The sequence below is a fragment of the Phascolarctos cinereus genome, unplaced genomic scaffold, assembly GCF_003287225.1.
Source record: "Phascolarctos cinereus isolate Bilbo 61053 unplaced genomic scaffold, phaCin_HiC Scaffold_726;HRSCAF=1367, whole genome shotgun sequence".
Lineage (NCBI taxonomy): Eukaryota > Metazoa > Chordata > Mammalia > Diprotodontia > Phascolarctidae > Phascolarctos > Phascolarctos cinereus.
In genome coordinates, this window is record NW_027556098.1 from 167,120,885 (window position 1) to 167,139,817 (window position 18,933).

The window sequence follows — 18,933 nt, forward strand, 5'->3', positions numbered from 1 at the left end:
GTTGTGAAAAAAACGATCTTTGAAAAAGGCATTATTACAACTAGACAGGTTTACCAAAATAATTCAATTCAAGGAAAAATGATGAAACACCATTTTAGTGCAAGGACCAATAGGTTACTTGCTGGAGATATAAGAACAACAATAACAATAACCAGTTTGTGAGCTCAATGAGTTTACTTTCTGCTAGGAGATACAAAACATATTTACACATAAAATAATCTATCAAAAATATTTATATGAGTAAGTGAAAGTATATGCAAAGTAATGTAAGATAATTTCAGGTGGAGAAAGTACTGATATTTCAGGAGAATTAGGAAGGACCTTATGCAGGAGGTGAAACCTGATTTGTGCTACGTATGACCTAAGCTACTTGACAAGGAATTTTTAATGTGAAAAGTGAGGAAAATGAAGAAATAATGGGCTTTGAAATTTTTTCACATGGTTCTTTCCCCTTTACCTTGTTTTATTCAATGTGTCTCTTTAGCTTTTGATATTTTAGTGAAGTGTCTATTTTTCCTAGCAAATCATAAGAGCTGTTGCGAAGCAGAAAGGGATGCTGTTGCTATTATTTGGCATTTTCCTATGAGAGCACACTAGGGGGTACTAGCATTTACAGTGGAGCTCAGTAATGGTCTTATCTTGCTTAGCGTGTAAGTCGTAGCGAAGAGAACAAACTGAACACTGTGCCTGATATTTTTTGGTGTGGATGTTATCAATCTATTTAAGTAAACCTTGGTGTTACCCAGATGATTGTTCTCTGCTTATTATATTGTGTTCAAATGGCATGAATGTTCTGTCTTAAATGAACTCCACTGAATCTAGATTTTGCAGGGATCCCCAAGCAGTGGGTGGTTTCATTATGTATCATAGCTACAGTATTTTCTAGATACAACAAAATGAGTTAAGGGTAGAGATTTTCAGCTTTAGCAGTATTTATTTGATCACAGGCCATTGTAGTTTAATAAAAGAGTGTGTGTTTATAGTATATAGGGGAGAAAGGGTGTTACTTTTATAGTTTCATCCATGAGATCAACAAGGATCCTGTTATATATCATTATAATGGCCAGCAATGGAATAAATCCAACTACAAATCAATCCCTTATTCCAAGTACAAAAACAAAGATTTGGATTGGGGAAAAGTATATGGAAGAGTTTGGAATGATAATGAAAAACGGAGGCCCCGTTGCTTAAAACAGTTATGATTTAACTAAGCTAACACTGGATAGCTCTTGATATATTTGAGGAAACAAATAATGAACTAGCTGGGGGAAAGGCATGGAACACATCAAAACTGGATCTTTCACCTCTAATGCCTGTAATTCAGTGATTTTGCAATCACAGATAAAATAGTGGCCTTCATTTTGAGGTAGTGTCAATATTACCGAAGTTTCATAGGATTTGGAGTAGAAAAGGATTGTAGAGGTCCTGTCATCCAGCCCTCTTATTTTGCAAATGAGTAAAGTACTGGCAAATGTCTGCCAACTAGCTCGCTGCAGAAAAGAAAATATACACGTGACACATTTTAAAGTTTCACCACCATCACTTTCTTAAGTCTAGGCAATCAAGGAAACAAGAGGTGAAGCGCTGCTTTGTGGCGTTTGCTGATTTTGGTAGTATAAAGGTTCACCCTGAAGCAGGTTGCAGCATATCCCTGGTGTTCATCCCCTCTACGCTCTACATTCAGCTATGGAACCTTAAGGCAAGTCATTTAAAATCTCAGATTTCTGTTTCCTTAAAAGTAAAATGAGAGTTTTTGCTGGATAATATTTAAGGTCTCCTTTGGCTCTCTGATCCTACATACCAGTTGTTTTCTCTTTCAACAATGACCCTGAGTAGGAGAGTTAGAATTTGAATTTGACCTTATGTTCAAGACTCTTTTTACTATTTTGTTGTTTAATCATTTTTCAGTCACGTCTGACTTTTCCTGACCCCATTTGGGGTTTTCTTGGCAAAGATACTATAGTGGTTTGCCATTTCCTTCTCCAGCTCATTTTACAGATGAGGAAACGGAGGCAAACAGGGTTAAATGACTTGCCCAGGGTCATACAATAAGTGTCTGAGGACAGTTTTAAACTCAGGAAGATCAGTCTTCCTGATTCCAGGCCCGACAATCTGTGAAATGCACCACCTAGCTGCTTTTCTCTCAAAAGAGGATCAGGTACATAAAGAGTTTGTATTGTCTGAAGGAGTTAACCCATCTTTACAAGGTGCTGGTATTCCCTTATTAATGTATTTACAACTAGAAGAGACCTTCTAATCTAGGGGTTCCTAACCTGGGACACGAGCAGGCTTTTATTTTCTTTAGTATCTTGATAACTATATTTCAGTATAATTGGTTTCCTTTTTCATACTGTGAATTTTATTTTGTACATGAGAAGAAATTACTCTGAAGAGAGCTGCATGAGCTTCACTTACCTGCCAAAAGGGTGTATAACACAAAAACAGTTGAGAACCCCTATGCTAGGCCATGCAGCTTCATTTTATAGAAGAGGAAACTGAGGCCTACAGAGGTTTAACTAACTCGCTCAAAGTAGCAGTTATCAGAAGTGCATTCCAGCCCAAGCCCTCTGATGCCAGGACTGGCACTATGTCACAACTCAAAGAGTTGGAAAATTAAGCTTAATACAATGGATTGATATCACCTTGTATTTGAATCATACCATCATAGTCCCATAGGTGGAAGGATTCAGAGGCCATCTTTGACCAAGTTCTAATTTTATAGATAAAGAAAAGGAGGACAAGGAGATGAATGACTTATCTAAGGTCATAGAAGTGGGAGGCATCATACCTGAGATTGGAGTCCACGGTTTGGTTTCATAGCCATTTCTATCACAGTCATGAAGGTGTTGATTCCAGAGACTGATATTTTCCCACAACTAAGTTACTTTTATTTTCTTCTAGAGAAAAAAAATAGTTTATTTGAATTGCTGCCTAGTATTTATATAGTGCTTTAACATTTGCAGTGTGTTTTACAATCATCTCATCTGATTCTCACAACAACCCTGGGAGGGAGGTACTATTATTATCCCCATTTTAAAAATAAGGAAAAGAGAGCAGACAGAAGTTGACTAACTTGCTCTGGGTCACACAGAGAGTGAATGTCTGAGAAAAGAATTGAACTCAGATCTTCCAGACTCCAGAGCCTGAGTTTGATGCACTCTGCCACCCAGCTGCTGTATGGCAATACTTATTTTAGAGAGGCAGCATGGCTTAGGTGGATTGAGAACTGGTCTTAGAACAAGAAAGACATGAGTTGAAGTCCCCCTGACACATAATTAGCCAGGGGTATGTACATGCATGTGTGTGTGTATGTGTGTGTGTGTGTGTGTGTATGTGTGCACGCGTGTGTATGTGCAAAAACAATTATCCTAGAAGGTATCAACCAGCTTGTTGAGCGGATGTAAGAAATTCTCTCCTGCCCCAGAGGTGGCTTCTTGAGAATTCCCTATCATAATCCTCATAGCTGCTACCTGGAATCTTCCCCCCATGCCCAGACCCTCTTTAGTACCTTCTTACACTGCCTTTCTAAAACAGGCTTTATGTGATCAGGTGTATTGGTGACAACTGGGAAGGGAAACACTTCTCAGTCTTTTCTCCTTCCTTCTCCCCAACCAATGACTATCCTCTAAGCATGTCTTTGATAATATAGCAGCATTGCCAGCCCTAGCTCCATTTTGTCAAAATGCCTCTTCTAGTCATAGACCCAATCCTGCTCTTGTGATGAAATGCCAAGAATCCAAAATCTGGTTATCTTCCTAAATTACCTATCTGGAATAACTAAGTATTAATTCAGTCCTATGTCTACTCAAAGACTGATCATGTTCATCTGTATGTGCCTTTGTCTTTTCTTGGTTTAAAAAAAAAGTAGAAGTCAGAAGAGTCAGAGGAAAAGAGGAAGCCATTTTTTTAATCTTTTATAATTCTAGTAATTGCTTACAATAAAAACCCTTTGCAAACCTCTAAGGGCTATGAGCTTAGCTAAGGGCCAAGCAGAGAAGCTGTTGTGCTATATAGTGGGACAAAGGACAAAAGAAGTGCTAGACAGTAGCAGTAAGAATTGGTAAGGGAAAGTAAGTCAGGCCCCTTGTCACTGACAGGCCAATCCCTGGGGCCCTCAGGAAAAGAAGAAAGGGAACCAACTAGAGTGAGAAGTAATCCCAGAGGTTTACAAGTAAGCAGGTACTCTCCCTTCCAAAAGTCCTCACCCATTGTCATATGAGAGCCCTTGTCCTTACTGTGCTAGCCTATAATACTAAGGCCTCTATTGTGGCATAAAACTAAAGGATCCAATACTGTCTTTCCCACACACTGCTGCTCTCTACCATCCCCTCCCCCACATCCCACCATGATGGCGCTCTCATTCCAGGAAATGGAATGCATAACCGACGACTTAGAACTTTGGGAGTCTCCACTTCCTCTACATGAGGGGAGTGGGGTGGGGGGTGCAGGATGCGTGGCAGAATGACGGAGACAGAGAGATAAACACACACACATAGAGGAAGAGAGAGAGAGAGAGAGAGAGAGAGAGAGAGAGAGAGAGAGAGAGAGAGAGAGAGAGAGAGAGAGAGAGCACAAAGCTGTAGCATGGGGAGGTATATTGATAAATTTCTGGCATAGCACATTAAAACTCATAAGACATTTATTTTCCTGTAGAAATTTGATACTAAGGTCTGTAGTACATTTTCCATATTTTTAAAAAAATTAAAAAATGAAGAAAAAAAAGTCCTAACATGGAATAAAATAGGCTTTTGCAGGTGTTTGTATGGGGAAGCACATAAAGAACTTTTGTAATACAATTTGTTTATATCTTTTGGGCTATTTGTGTACAGACCTTTTGACTTTAAAATTTTTTTCCAGATTTTCTGACAAACTACAAATTATTTATGTTATTTTTACCTCTTTAATGAATTAATGTTTTTGTGCAGAGCATCGTGTATGTATGCTGAGATGAAAGGGGGATTAAGTTGAAGAAAGAAATGACATATTTCCTGCCCTCAGAAAGTTTGCAGCGACATTCTACATATCTACAGATAGAAGGGACTTTCTATCTATAACAACAATGCAAACATCTAAAATATAATTCAGGAGGACTTTTTTTTTTTCTGCCTCTAGTTGGTCATATTGGAATCATTCCTTACCAAAAATGGAAATAAGATTCCTTCATTGAATGGGGAGTTGAATTATTTGACCTCTACAGTCCCTTCCATCTCTAAGGTTTTATGCTTCTGTTATTATTAGCCAAGTCATCATATTCACCACCATCACTGCTACAATTCAATTCAATAAACATTTATTAAGTGCCTACTATGTTCTAGATAGTAGAAATTCAAAAACAAAAAGAAAGTCTCTGTTTTCTACAGGCTCGAGTGTACATAGTTTAATAAATACAAGCTATAGTAAAAAGCAGTTATTTGGGGGATGGGAGGGTGCTAATGACTAGAGTAGGGGGAGGGCAAGTGGGAGGTGACACTTGAGCTGAACTTTGATGAGACTTAGAGATTCCAAGAGGCTGTGGTCAGGAGGGATAGTAGTCTTGGGGGTGGGGAGCTTTTGTAAAGGCAGAGGGATAAGAGGTGGAATTCTGTGGACAGAGAGCAGCAAGTGGACCAGTTCTAATGTGGAAAGAGGGAGGGAAATTGGTGTGAAAGCAGGCTAGAAAGACAGGTCAGACCCAGACTGTGAAGGACTATGAAGGACCAGGCAGAGGAGTCATTGAATATCAAGACTGAATGAGGTCTCAGCAGTTATCTAGTCCATTCTTACCAATCAGATATATTTATACAAGCTGATCATGGGAATATTTTTTTTTTGGATACGCAAGGGGGTTAAGTGACTTGCCCAGGGTCACACAGCTAGTAAGTGTTGTGTGTCTGAGGCTGGATTTGAACTCAGGTCCTCCTGAATCCAAGGCTGGTGCTCTATCCACTGCACCACCTAGCTGCCCCACTGATCACGGGAATTTTACATAGCATGTAGAGCATCCAAGACCTTGATAGTCTCTCTACAAGGTCAACTTAAAGGGGACTAGAGGATAGATAAACTGCACATTAGGACTTATTTTTCTCCTCTTGGATAGGAGATGAATTTGAGATTTAACTTGGTTGTGTGGTATGAGTTCAAATTTCAAAAGCATAAATTCTGTTCATGTCAGGAGCCCAAATGACCCTATTTTTTTTTATAGCATTTTAACAGCTAATGTGAATTATTTTGTAGTTGGTATAATTGACTGTTAATAAGACCCAAAATGCCCAATCAACAGTGTGATGTCCAGTTTAGTTAAGCACAAGGTAAGTTTGATAGTGGCTTTGCCAGACTGCAAAGACTTTTTCTTTTTGGTCCTCCTTTAAACTTTTTTTGAAAAAAAAATCTAGAAGGCAACATATTAGAAAATCTCAAGTGTTGCTCATTTAAATAATTTATTTTTCAATCAGGGACATTGGTTTGATGATTAATACACTGCATTCATTTTCTCCTTTTAAGAAACCTGGTATAAACAGCCTTGCGCAGTGTATATATAATTCATTTAGGTGTTGAAGTCTGAACCTACATTTGTGAGAGAAATTTTCAAATGAGCCATAATTAATATGTCACGTTAGGAAGAGCAGTGGGATGAGGGGGTGGAAGTGAATAGGTCTACCTGATGTTCCTGCAATGTACGTGTGGAAATTAGAAATCAAAGTAACTGCACAAAGCAAGGGGCCAGGTTTTCAAGCCAGCTTCTTTGGATGTGTGCCAAAGTAAATAGGTATATCTGTGGGTATCTCTTTCTGGAGGTGTGGAAAGTGTAGGTTAAGTGTGATAGACTGCAGCACAATTTCAGGAGGGAAAGTCTGAATGAAGTATTAGTCTGGGAAACTAGTCTTGTTTCCCCAGCTCCACTGCCAATGTGGTGGCTGAAATGTAGAAACCCATTTTGACTCTTCGTCTCTCAGATTGCCTCCCGCAAAACAGAAGCAACAGCTGTTCCACCCCCATTAATGCGACATACTTAGGGGATTCAGGGACCTTAGACGAAATCTAATTCAACCTTCTCCCCTATTACAAAGAATCCAAGGCCCTGGGGGAGGTGAAGGGACTTGCCTAGGGTTAAAGACGCAGTCAGTAGCAGGGCTGGGATTTCGTTCCTGATCCTATGGCTTAAAACTCAGAGTTCTTTTCACTACATCATTATGTGAATGCAGAAATACTGTAGTATGATAATAACATGTTGTTGTTTAGCCATTCAGTCATGACTGACTCTTCATGACCCCATGGATGATAGCATACCAGGCCCTTCTATCCTCCACCATCTCCTGAAGTCTGTCCAGGCTCATGTTCATTGCTTCCATGACACTATCCTTCTCATCCTTTGCTGTCCCCTTCTCCTTTTGCCTTCAATCTTTCCCCACATCATGGTCTTTTCCAATGACTTATGTGGCCAAAGAATTTTTGTGTTCTTCCTATGAATACTCTGAATTGATTTCTTTCGATATTGACTGATTTGTTCTCCTTACTGTCCAAAGAACTCTCAAAAGTCTTCAGTACCACAGTTTGGCAGTATTGATTCTGTGGCACTCAGCTTTCCTTATAGTCCAACTCTCACAGCCCAACACTGCTACGGAAAAACCCATAGCTTTGACTAATATGCTAGACTAGAGTATATATACACACACACAAGACAAATATCTCCTTTTCTCAAACAAACATATCAAGTACTTATTTTGTAGGATGATGAATCCATTATTGCTATGGTAGAAAACTGGCATCTTTCAAATGGGTTCTCCAGGTTTGTCTAATGAAAATCAGTGAGTTTAATTCTTTTCTTGTGGTGCTAGGTACCCCAGTAGATAGAGGGCTGGACCTGGAGTCAGGAAAACTTGAATTCAAATGTATCCTCAGCTATTTACTAGCTATGTGACTATGGACAAGTCACTTAGCTTCTCTTAGACTCAGTCTCCTAATCGGTAAAAGGAGGCTGATAAGAACACTACTACTTCCTAGGATAAAATGAGATAATATTAGTAAAGTGTACACCTTAAAGTGCTAGATAAATGTGAGCAAAAAAAAGTTACTCTTTGATGTGCCAGAAATAAAGTGATCTAGAGAAGTCTCCCTGAGGAGGTATTCCTACCACACTTGAGAGAATGTGGGGGAGCTTTGCTGTAGAAAACAATGTAGCTCCTGCCTCCCCCCACTTCTGCCACTCTTTAATTGTTCCTTCCTTCCTCCATAGTTGGTCATCAACACTTATTAAGTATATGTCAAAATATTAATTATAGTTGGATGAATTTCTGAGTTCTGTATTTCTATGCAGAGTATATTAGAAGTCCACATGCTACTCATTGAATCTCTTGATGTAGCTTAACATACAGAGTTGAATTTTTAAAATCCAAACCATTTGACCTCTAGACTGGGAAGTTACCTCAACCCTTGTCACCCTTTAGGTGATGATCATCACTACCACTACTGTTTTTGCCATTCCACTGGTGTGGCATTCCTCTATATAATTTGGCAGTTTAAAAAGCATTTTTCTTACATCAGCCCTGTGAGTACTGTCACAGTTTTATAGATGAACCTTTGCTAGCAGTCAGACAGGTCATGGGTAAATAACAATTGTTTCTGCTCTGGCCAGAAGTCCTGAGGATTTTCCCCTCCCAGATTGATTCTTTTGTGAAGGCAAACTAGTTCATCTTTTGTCTCCATTCTTACCTAGCCTTTCATTACTGAATGGGTGTTGCCTCCGACAAACTGAGACCTGGGAAAGACCTTAGCTTAAAAAGGCCAAGGTCATGGGGGCACGAGGTGGTGCAGTGGAGAGAGCACTGGCCCTCAAGTCAGGAGGACCTGAGTTCAAATCTGGCCTCAGACCAACCACTTAATACTTACTAGCTGTGTGACCCTGGGCAAGTCACTTAACCCCAATTGCCTAAAAAAAAAAAAAGGAAAAAAAGGCCAAGGTCTTCCACTGCATCTGAGACCACCTCCAGTTGTCCTGACTTATGTCTTGCCGCTGCACTCAGATGGCCCTAGAGGACAATGCCAGGCTGATGACTTTGCACGGCCCTGCCTCACTTAAATCCAATTCACTTGCAAAGCAAGACATCACCCTCCTGATATCAATAGTCTTCTTCAAGAATAAAGGAAAAACAGCAACAATCTATGATAGGTCGTAGCTTGCTACAAGGGCCCTCCTTTCCATAATCACGCTATTGTTACTAATCTTACTCCTACTCTATTCCCTGGATCCCCATTTGGGTCCTGCAAAGCACATTCTACCCTTTTACAATGAAGGTAAGGAGTTCAAGTAATTTTCACTAAGGTATAGAATCTGATAGGAAGCCCTCATGGATCCCAACACTGGTACTGAAGTGTGAAGGGAACATGAAGATGCAGAGCAAACCTAACCCCTTAAACACAGATATGTTCTTTAAACCAAATGAACGTCTGATATGATTGATTTAGACCTGTGGTGTCAAACTCAAATAGAATCAGATCCCTGCCATGACATATTGACTTAGAAAACCACAAATTAATATTACCTATGTCCTATTATATTTTTACTTATTTCATTAAACATTTCCCAATTACATTTCAATCTGATTGGGACTCACTTGGGAGTTTTACATGAGCTTGACACTTGTGATACAGAGAATTACTTCTGTACCCCTGCAGATTTCCATCTACTTTCACGATTTACCATTTCACAAAATTACCTGCTACACTGAGAAGTTAAGTGGCTCTCCCAAGGTTGTCAAAAGGATGTGTGTGTGTATGTGTGTGTGTGTACATATACACATGTGCACATTCCTATTAAACCTTCGTACACCTATGGAGGCTCTTGACCCCAGTCTTTACAATGTACCATATGTTGATTCTTTCAGTCTTCAAATGCTCTAATTCTCTTTTCTTCTACAGATACTGAATCCTGTAACTCCAATACACTCCTGACCACATTCATACTCCCATAGAGTAGCTGGGCTTTAAACTCTTGGACATGAAAGAATGCTGAATTTGTAGGGAGAAAATTTAGGTTCAAATCTGAGCGTTACTAATTGTTACCTTTGTAACTCTGTCTCTGTGTCATTTGGTATCTTGAGGACTCAGTTCCTTATCTGTAAAATGAGTCGGGTAGGCTAGATGGCCTCTAAGGTCCTTTCTAGCTATAGGTCTATGACCCTATTCTAGCACCATGGCTAGAGGCACCACTTGGCTGAGGTCATAGGCCTCTAAGGCTGAGGTAGCCTTTGACATTTCCTGGCCTTTGCCTGTCATTGTTCAGAGTTTTACCCTGGGGGAAGCCAGACTTCCTAGGAGGGGAAGTAGGTTCACCAATTCGCATATTCATTGGCTCATCACTTCTTCCCATCCTTCCCCATCCATCTTAATTTCTCCAAGAAAAATTGTTCTGAGAGAAAGAGCCAAGATGGTGAAGAGAAGCCAGGAAGTTACCTGAGCTTTCCTTCAGAAACAATGCTAAATCAAGTCTCTAAAAGAATTCTTGAGTGACAAAATCCACAAAAAAGATGGAGTGAAACAATTTTCTAGCCCAAGATAACTTTGAAGGACTTCAGGAAAAGTCTGCCTCACTTGGGTAAAAGGGGAGCACAGCCCAGTGCAGGCAGTGTCTGGGTAAGCCAGGGAGAGGCATTAACCATAGAACAGATTAGCAACAGAGACCCCATGGTTCTGCTTCAGGAGGTCAGTGGCACAACAGGCTAGCTGTGAGGCCTGTAGCCCCAGTGCAACAGGCAAACTGCCAGCCCTAGAACCCAGGGCACAACACACATATGACTATGCCAGGCAATCCTAGTGTAGTGGGCAAGCCAACATCCTCAGAGGCCCTGGCACAGAAAGCCAAAAGGCCCTCGGCCCCCAGTGCAGTTAGCTTGGGACACTGCCCATTGTACCCCTGGAACAGAGTTCAACTTTTAAAAATGAGCAAAAAACAAAAAAGGAGCCCTACCATAGAAAGCTATTATGGTGATAGGGAAGATCAAAACACAAAGTACCTAAATATGCAGCATCAAAGGAGAGTATAAATTGGTCTCAAGCCTAACAAGTTTTCTTGGAAGAGCTCAAAAAGAAGTTTAAAAATTAAGTAAGGGAGATAGAAGAAAAATTGGGAAAAGAAATGAGAATTATGCAGGATAATTATGAAACAAAGCTTGGAAAAGGAAGCACAAAAATTGCTTGAAGAAAACAACTCCTTAAAAAAATTGCATTGGCTAAATAGAAAAAAAAAATCCCCTGAAGAAAACAGCTCCTTTAAAAGTAGAATTGGCCAAATGGAAAAGGAGGTACAAAAGCTAACTGAAGAAAATAATTCCTTAAAAATTAGAATCGGGCAAGTAGGAGCTAATGTCTCCATGAGAAATGAAGAATAAGTCAAACAAAATTTTTTTAAAAATGAAAAAAAATTTAAGAAAATGTAAAATATCTCATTGGCAAAACAATTGATCTGGAAAATAGATCTAGGGGAGATAGTTTAAGAATTATTGGACTACTTGAAAGCTATGATTAAAAAAAAGGGGCCTGGGCAACATCTTTCAAGAAATTATCAAGGAAAACTGCCCTGATATCCTAGAACCAAAGGACAAAATAATTATTGAAAAACTGTGCCATCATGTCCCAAAAGAGATGCCAAAATGAAAACTCCAAGGAATGTTATAGCCAAATTCAGAACTATCAGGTCAAGAAGAAAATGTTGCGACCAGAAAGAAATAATTCAAATATCAAGGAGCCATAGTCAGGATTACATAAGACTTAGCAGCTTCTACATTAAAGGATGAAAGAGCTTGGAATATGATATTCTGGAAGGCAAAAGAGCTTGGGCTACAACTAAGAATCAACTACCCAGAAAAATTAAGGATAATCTTTTAGGGGAAAAGATGGATATTCAATGAAGTAGGGGACTTTTAAACTTTCCTAATGAAAAGACCAAAGCTAAACAGAAAATTTCATCTTCAAATACAAGACTCAAGAGAAGTGTAAAACAGTAAACAGGAAAGAAAAAAAAATGTGGTATTCAATAAGGTTAAACCATTTATATCCCTATATGGAAAGATAATACTTCTAACTCTTAAGAACTGTGTCTCTATTAGGGCAGTTAGAAGGAGTATACTTAGATAGAGAGTGTGGGTATAAGTTGACTTTGATGTGATAATTAAAAATTAATTAAGGGGTGAACAAGAGGATTGTATTGGGAGAAGAGGAAAGGGGGAGGCAGAATGGGGTAAATTAAAAAGCATAAAGAGGCATGAAAGACCTATTACAATACAGTGAAAGAAGGGAGAGTGTGAGCATTGTTTGAACCTTACTATCATCTATTTGGCTCAAAGAGGGAATAACATACACAGTTAGTTGCATATAGAAATCTATTTTGCCCTATAGGGAAGTAGGAGGGAAAAGGGGAAAGAAAACAGAGGGAGTCTGATAGAAGGGAGGACAGATTAGGGCAGGTGGTGGTCAGAAGCAAAACACTGGTGAGAGGGACAAGGTGAAATGAGAGAGAAAAGTAAAAAAGGGGGGTAAAGCATAGAAGGAAATATATATATAGTTAGTATTCATAACTGTGAATGTGAATGGGATGAACTATCCCATAAAATAGAAGTAAATAGCAGACTGGTTTAAAACCAGAACCTATAATATGTTGTTTACAAGAAACACATTTGAATCAGAGAGACACACAGAGAGTAAAGGTAAAAGGCTGGACCAGAATATATTATGCTTCAGCTAGTAAAAAAAAAAAAAAGCAGGTGTAGCAATCCTGATCTCAGATGAAGCAAAAGCAAAAATATATCTAATTAAAAGAGACAAGGAAGGGAACTACATTTTGCTATATGGTACCATAAACAATGAAGCAATATCAATAATAAACATATATGCACCAAATGGTAAAGCATCCAAATTCTTAGAGGACAAATTAAGTTAGTTACAGGAAGAAACAGACAGCAAAACTATACTAGTGGGGAACCTCAACCTCCCCCTCTTGGAGCTAGATAAATCCAGCAACAAAATAAACAAGAAAGAAGGTGAATAGAATTTTAGAAAAGTTAGATATGATAAATCTCTGAAGAAAATTCAATGGATTAGGAAGGAATATACCTTTTTCTCAGTGATACATGGCACCTGCACAAAAACTGACCATATATTAGGGCACAAACTCCTCATAGTCCAATGCCGAAAGGCAGAAATATTAAATGCATCCTTTTTAGATCATGATGCAATAAAAATTACATGCAATAAAGGGCCATAGAAAGATAGATCAAAGATTAATTGGAAACTAAATAATCCAATCCTGAAGAATGAGTGGGTCAAATAAAAAATCATAGAAATAGCAATTTCTTCAAAGATAATGACAATAATGAGACAACATACCAAAATTTATGAGATGTAGCCAAACCAGTACTTACTGTAAATTTTATATCTCTAAATACTTACATGAATAAAATAGAGAAAGAGCAGATCAAAGAATTGGGTATGCAACTAAAAAAACTAGAAAAACAACAAATTAAAAATCCCCAATTAAATACCAAATTAGAAATTCTGAAAATCAAAGGAGAGATTAATAAAATTGAAAGTAAGAAAGCTATTGAACTAATATATAAAACTAAGAGCTGGTTTTATGAAAAAGCTAGTAAAATAGATAAATTTGATTTAAAAAAGAAGAAAAGCAAATTACCAGTATGTTCTTTCACAACATGACTAATGTGTAAATTTGTTTATATGTTTGCACATGTATAACCTATATCAGATTGCTTGCTGTCTTGGGGAGGGAGGGGTCATGGGATGGATGAAGGGAGAAAAAATTTGAAACTCAAAATCTTATTAAAAATGAATGTTGAAAACATATCTTTACATGTAATTGGAAGAAATAAAATACTATTCCCCCCACAAAAAAAAGAAAAAAATTGTTCAGTGTGTATTAGAGAATTATTAGAACAGAAACCACAAACTTAATATGACTAGTATAATCATTTGGAAGGTTATATTCAAGCCTCATTGGGACATAAGCAGTTTTTCAATGTTTTTAATTAACTAATTTACATTTTGCCTCCACTGAGCTCAGTCTGATCAAACACCAACTGCAATATTCTTAGAGTGCCCCTTTTATTTTCTGATGCCTTCTCTTTCCTTGATACCAACCCACTTGAGCTGCTGCTACTGCTGTAACTGTAATTGCTCTGGTTGGTTTTTTTAACCAATAAATATGGTCTACTAGGACCTTTTGATACTCACAAGGTTTATGCTAAAAGAAGGAAACACATCAAAGAGGCAAAGACATCCAAAATACCCATTTAAACCTAGCTAAGTGAGTCCATGCTTTTCATGAGGAATTTGGGTGTCATCATATCAGGGTAAAGGAAGATCATCCTTTTTCACCTCACACTGAAATCCCATCTTTTCACTTGGAAAGATATATCCAATAAAGGTACAGAGTATACCTCCTCTCCATAGGTGTGTTTCACATTCATTCTTTTGAAGTTCTTGGTATGCGTAGAAACACTCATGGAAGTGTTGCTCCACTCCAGGGACCTGGCTTCTTCCACATTAATATGTTTGGCTTGCTACTCCTGAGGGTCAACCTTGGCATGTGAACTGGAGCTTAATTCTTGTGGGATGGGTCCAAGTGGGATGAACCATTCTCTGTGCTGTCCCTGTTTCCTAGTACACTCACATTCAATTGAATTGGCCCTGGATACCAGAATCCCTTGTAGCCAGGGCCCATTTTCTACTAAGATACCTCTTAACAATAGTGATGACAAGATGGTATATCCTGTTTCACCTTGAATATGCATGGGGTATAACTGGAAACTGGAAACACCTATATGCTTTCATTGCCTTCCATATATACCTGTATTCATTTTTCCAGTTCTCCCATTCTTGTTCATGAGTGCAGAACTAAACAGTCAGAAAACCTACATATAAGTCCTGGTCCTAGGTGAAAGGTCCTCTCTATTCTATCATGCTTCTCCAAGGAAGTCCTCACTCCACATTAAAACCATTCTTTCATATCCATGTAGAATCCCAGTTACTTAGCTGTGCCTTGGATTCCAATATCTAAATCTCAATTTCTCAGACCTCTAGCCCCCTGTCTTCAGCCCAAGATTCTTTTTCAGTTGTAGCTTTTTTCCATATTCCTACTAGAATCATTTGTCAAATCTTTCTCCATCACCTGGTTCTTTGGGATCTCATACATAATTCCCTCCAGTTCTCTAGTTGCCAAGCCCAATTTTTCCTATTGCCTAATTTCTTATCAATCCAGTCTTGGCATCTCAAAAATTTAACATCTTTAGTAGTCACATTTATGTAGTATTTCACCATGTTTAAAAATAACTCTTCCAGCTCCACTCCATGTAATATGTTTAAAATAGGTTAAGTATGCCAATATCCCTTTTTCATATCCTTACACTTCAGATCTATTGGTACCAAGGGAATTCACTTATGTGATCAAAGAACAATGAAACCTGTCAAACACTGAACTTATCTTTTTCCAAAAACCCTTCCCTCTTCCAAACTTCCCTGTTTCTATTGATGCTACCATAGTTCTTCCAGCGACCCAGATTGTCAACCTTGCAGGTTATCTAAACCATTCTTTTCCTCCCTTACTCGCCTTATCTAATCATTTATCAAGCCCATTCTACTTCAGGTTCCATCCTCTGCCCTCTTTAATATATTCCCCACAAAGCTGTCAAATGAATATTTCTAAAGCATGGGCCTTACCATATTACCCCCATTTGAAAAATAGCATTTGCTTTCATTTGCCTCTCAGATAAGGCATCAACTCCTCAATTGGCTGTTGTCTTTATAATTAGAGTCCAGAATAGCTTTCTAGACTTACTATATATTTTTCCATTTCTGTTACTATGTATTTCAGCTGAACTTGTCTTGCTGTTCAACATATATGAGATCTATCATCTCCCATCCCTATGTTCTTATACAATTTGTTCTCCGTGCTTGGATTGTGTTTCCTACTCACCTCTGGCTGGTAGAATCTCTAATATCCTTTAGGACTCAGCTCAAGTGATAACTCTTGCGTGAAGTCTACCCTTATCCTGTAATTGCAACTGTCCTCTCTTTCCTCCAAGCCCCACATTGGTGGGAGTGGGGCAGGGTTTGTTTATGTTTTATATTTACTAATCTGTATTTTATATTTTATTTATCTATATTTTGTTTTATCCTAATAGAATGCAAGATCCTTGAGGCTAAGGACTGTTTTGTTTTTGTCTTTATATGCTTAGTGATGGGCACATAGTAGCTCTCCTAAATAAATGCTTATTGAATGAATAAATGAATATTGAAAGAAACACGGAAAACCAGAATTGTCAGAAGACAAAATTTTTTGGATTTTCAAAGTCAGAGAAAATGGTCTATTCTAGAATCCACAGACTAATGAATTTAGTATTGATCCCCAGCAAAATGAGCAACAGCTAGGATGAAAATGTCGCAAGCATATTTATATTTATAGATAAGTCAAAGCTATCATTTTGAATGACAGAATAGGTAGTCATAAAAGTTTTGGTAGATTCATTTATGTGGTTCTTCAATGTTTGCAAAGCACTTTACAAATACTATCTGATTTTATCCTCATGACAGCCCTGAGAGGTAGCTGCTACTATTGGATTCATTTTACTGATAAGGAAATTGAGGAAGACAGATGTTAAGTGACATGCCTAAAGTTACAGAGTTAGTAAATATCTGAGGCTGAATTTGAACTCAGATCTTCTTGATTCCAAGTTCAGCACTCTAGCTACTTTGCCACCTAACTTAGCATGGAGAACAAAAGGGGTAGGAGGGTCATGGGAGATATTTTCAAATATATGAAGGATTGGCATACTGAAAAGAAATTACTCTTGTTGTGTCTGGCCCCACAGGGTCTGCCCTGTGACTGAAATAGAGGGGAAAGATTTAACTCAATATAAGTAAGAACTTGGCTAACAATTAGAGATGTCCAACAATGGAATTCATATTTGTTTTTTGTTTTTTTCAAAAGCACCATTATGTTGGTACAAGATCCTGGACATTAGTTATGTCATTTAGTAGGAAAGTTATTCAATTCAACAAGCATTTATAAAGCACATATCACACTGTATATATGATATCCCTGTATGTATGATATTAACTTGTTTTGCATAGAGGAAAGCTTAAATGACTTGCTCAAACTCACAAAGAAGACAGCAAAGCCAAGACTCAACCCAGGTTTTCTGACACTATGCCCAGTACTCTTTTGACCACATCATGCTGCCTCCCAATTAATGAGCTTCCTTGCTAAGTAGTTTTTCCTGCATCACTAGAAATAGTCAAGTAGAACCTGAACAACCACATGCTAAGAATGATGTAGAAAGAATTCCTGTATTGAAAAGGATATTGGATGAGATAAAATTTTGTGAGGGTATCCTCTAATTCTACAAATTGATGATTCTGTAACTTGAAGATGTGAGAATTCTTCTGAAATAATATTTCTTTTACTAATTTCAGCAAGGATCTTGAGACACGGGGATCTTGCACTATATTAAAAAGATAAAGGGCCAATCCAGAATAGCGGATCTAAAAATGACAGGTAAGACATATTTCTCTTTTGTATATGATGATCTTCTAACAACTTTACAACAGATTTTTTCTCTCTGAAGAAAAGATCTTAATATAGTTAATGCACTGATTTCTCTTCAGTAGTTAGAAATATTGCAAAAAGTGGTTATTAATAAATCATTAAAGGTTTGCATCTCATTTAGCAAGATCGCTACTATAATATTCTGTATTTTCTGCTGGTGCAGAAAGTCTATTTAACACTTCCTTGAAAAATGGACTCTCACAGTGCTAGTAATGAAAAAAAGACAAAAAGCAATTGACTTTTCTATATTATCTATGCATTTATGTATATATATAATATATTATATATATGTATATTATTAAACATATTTGTGTGTGAATGAGGATTTCCTTTTTTGGCCAGTTTTCACTCTTTTGCCTTGGGTCCGCAGAAAAAGGCCTTTCTATTTTTATGTCAAAGAATTGTGAACCGACGAGTGCCACATTAAAGCCATACTGTGAGCTTGGGGAAGAGAAAAAATGAACATACTTTTTCCTTGTTTAAGAGGGGACTTGGTCAACAATTAGCATAAAATGTAAATATTTTAAGAAAAAACACGACACAAGGAGAATCACATTAACAACCTGTGAAGGGCTAAAACATGTAAAACCCTCTTTGAAATGTACACATACATAGGTTTTGTATATACGTATACATATATACACATATATGGGTGTGTACACATACACACATGTATTTCTATGAAAGCTTCAAAATTATTTCTATAGACTACTTTTGTTTGCCCATCCCTTCATAAATTTCAGCTTCATAAGTGTCTATGCATTAGTCATAAAAAGGCATTTATATTTCAACATAATTTCCCTTCATTCTTTTTCTTTATTTTCTAAAAAAATGTGGTTTAAAAGTAATAAAGCACTTCCTTCTGTAAATCTTTTATCTTTTCTCCTAAGGGAAGATTAATTTGTAAATATGCTAATGGATTTGTATAATATTAAACCTCCATGAGAAAAATTACATTACTTCATAGGAATGAACACATCTATCTTATTCAATTTATAAGCTAATAGCTGAAAGCCCCAATACTGTTTCCTACTATATGTCTTATATTCAGAATGACTGTAGGCACAGCCACAAACTTGGCATTTTACAGTAAATTTATTGGATGAACATTTTTTTTAGCTTCTTTATTGAGTTTTCCTCATTTTGTTGTACTTGGATTCCATCTAATAAAATGCAATTTCTCTTACAAAAAGGTGAAAAAGTAAACATGCCTCTCAAAATAGAAGAGCTTTCTAAACAGGAAGTTCACTAAAAAGGACAAACACTGAGTGTAGAAGTGATATCAGCTGTCCAGATGTAGGAGGACCATGTTCCCACAGCTTATGTTCATTAGAGTGCCCGAG

At 37.7% G+C, this 18,933-nt stretch overlaps 1 long non-coding RNA gene across 1 annotated transcript in view; it reads left to right on the forward strand.

The window, feature by feature from the left end:
* LOC110207160 (uncharacterized) overlaps positions 1 to 17,544 on the forward strand; it is a 131,217-nt gene extending 113,673 nt beyond the window's left edge. The window contains exon 4 of the long non-coding RNA XR_002324072.2: positions 17,458 to 17,544. This is a non-coding gene — a long non-coding RNA (uncharacterized LOC110207160). The remainder of the gene's footprint in view (positions 1 to 17,457) is intronic.
* Positions 17,545 to 18,933: the final 1,389 nt, after the last annotated feature.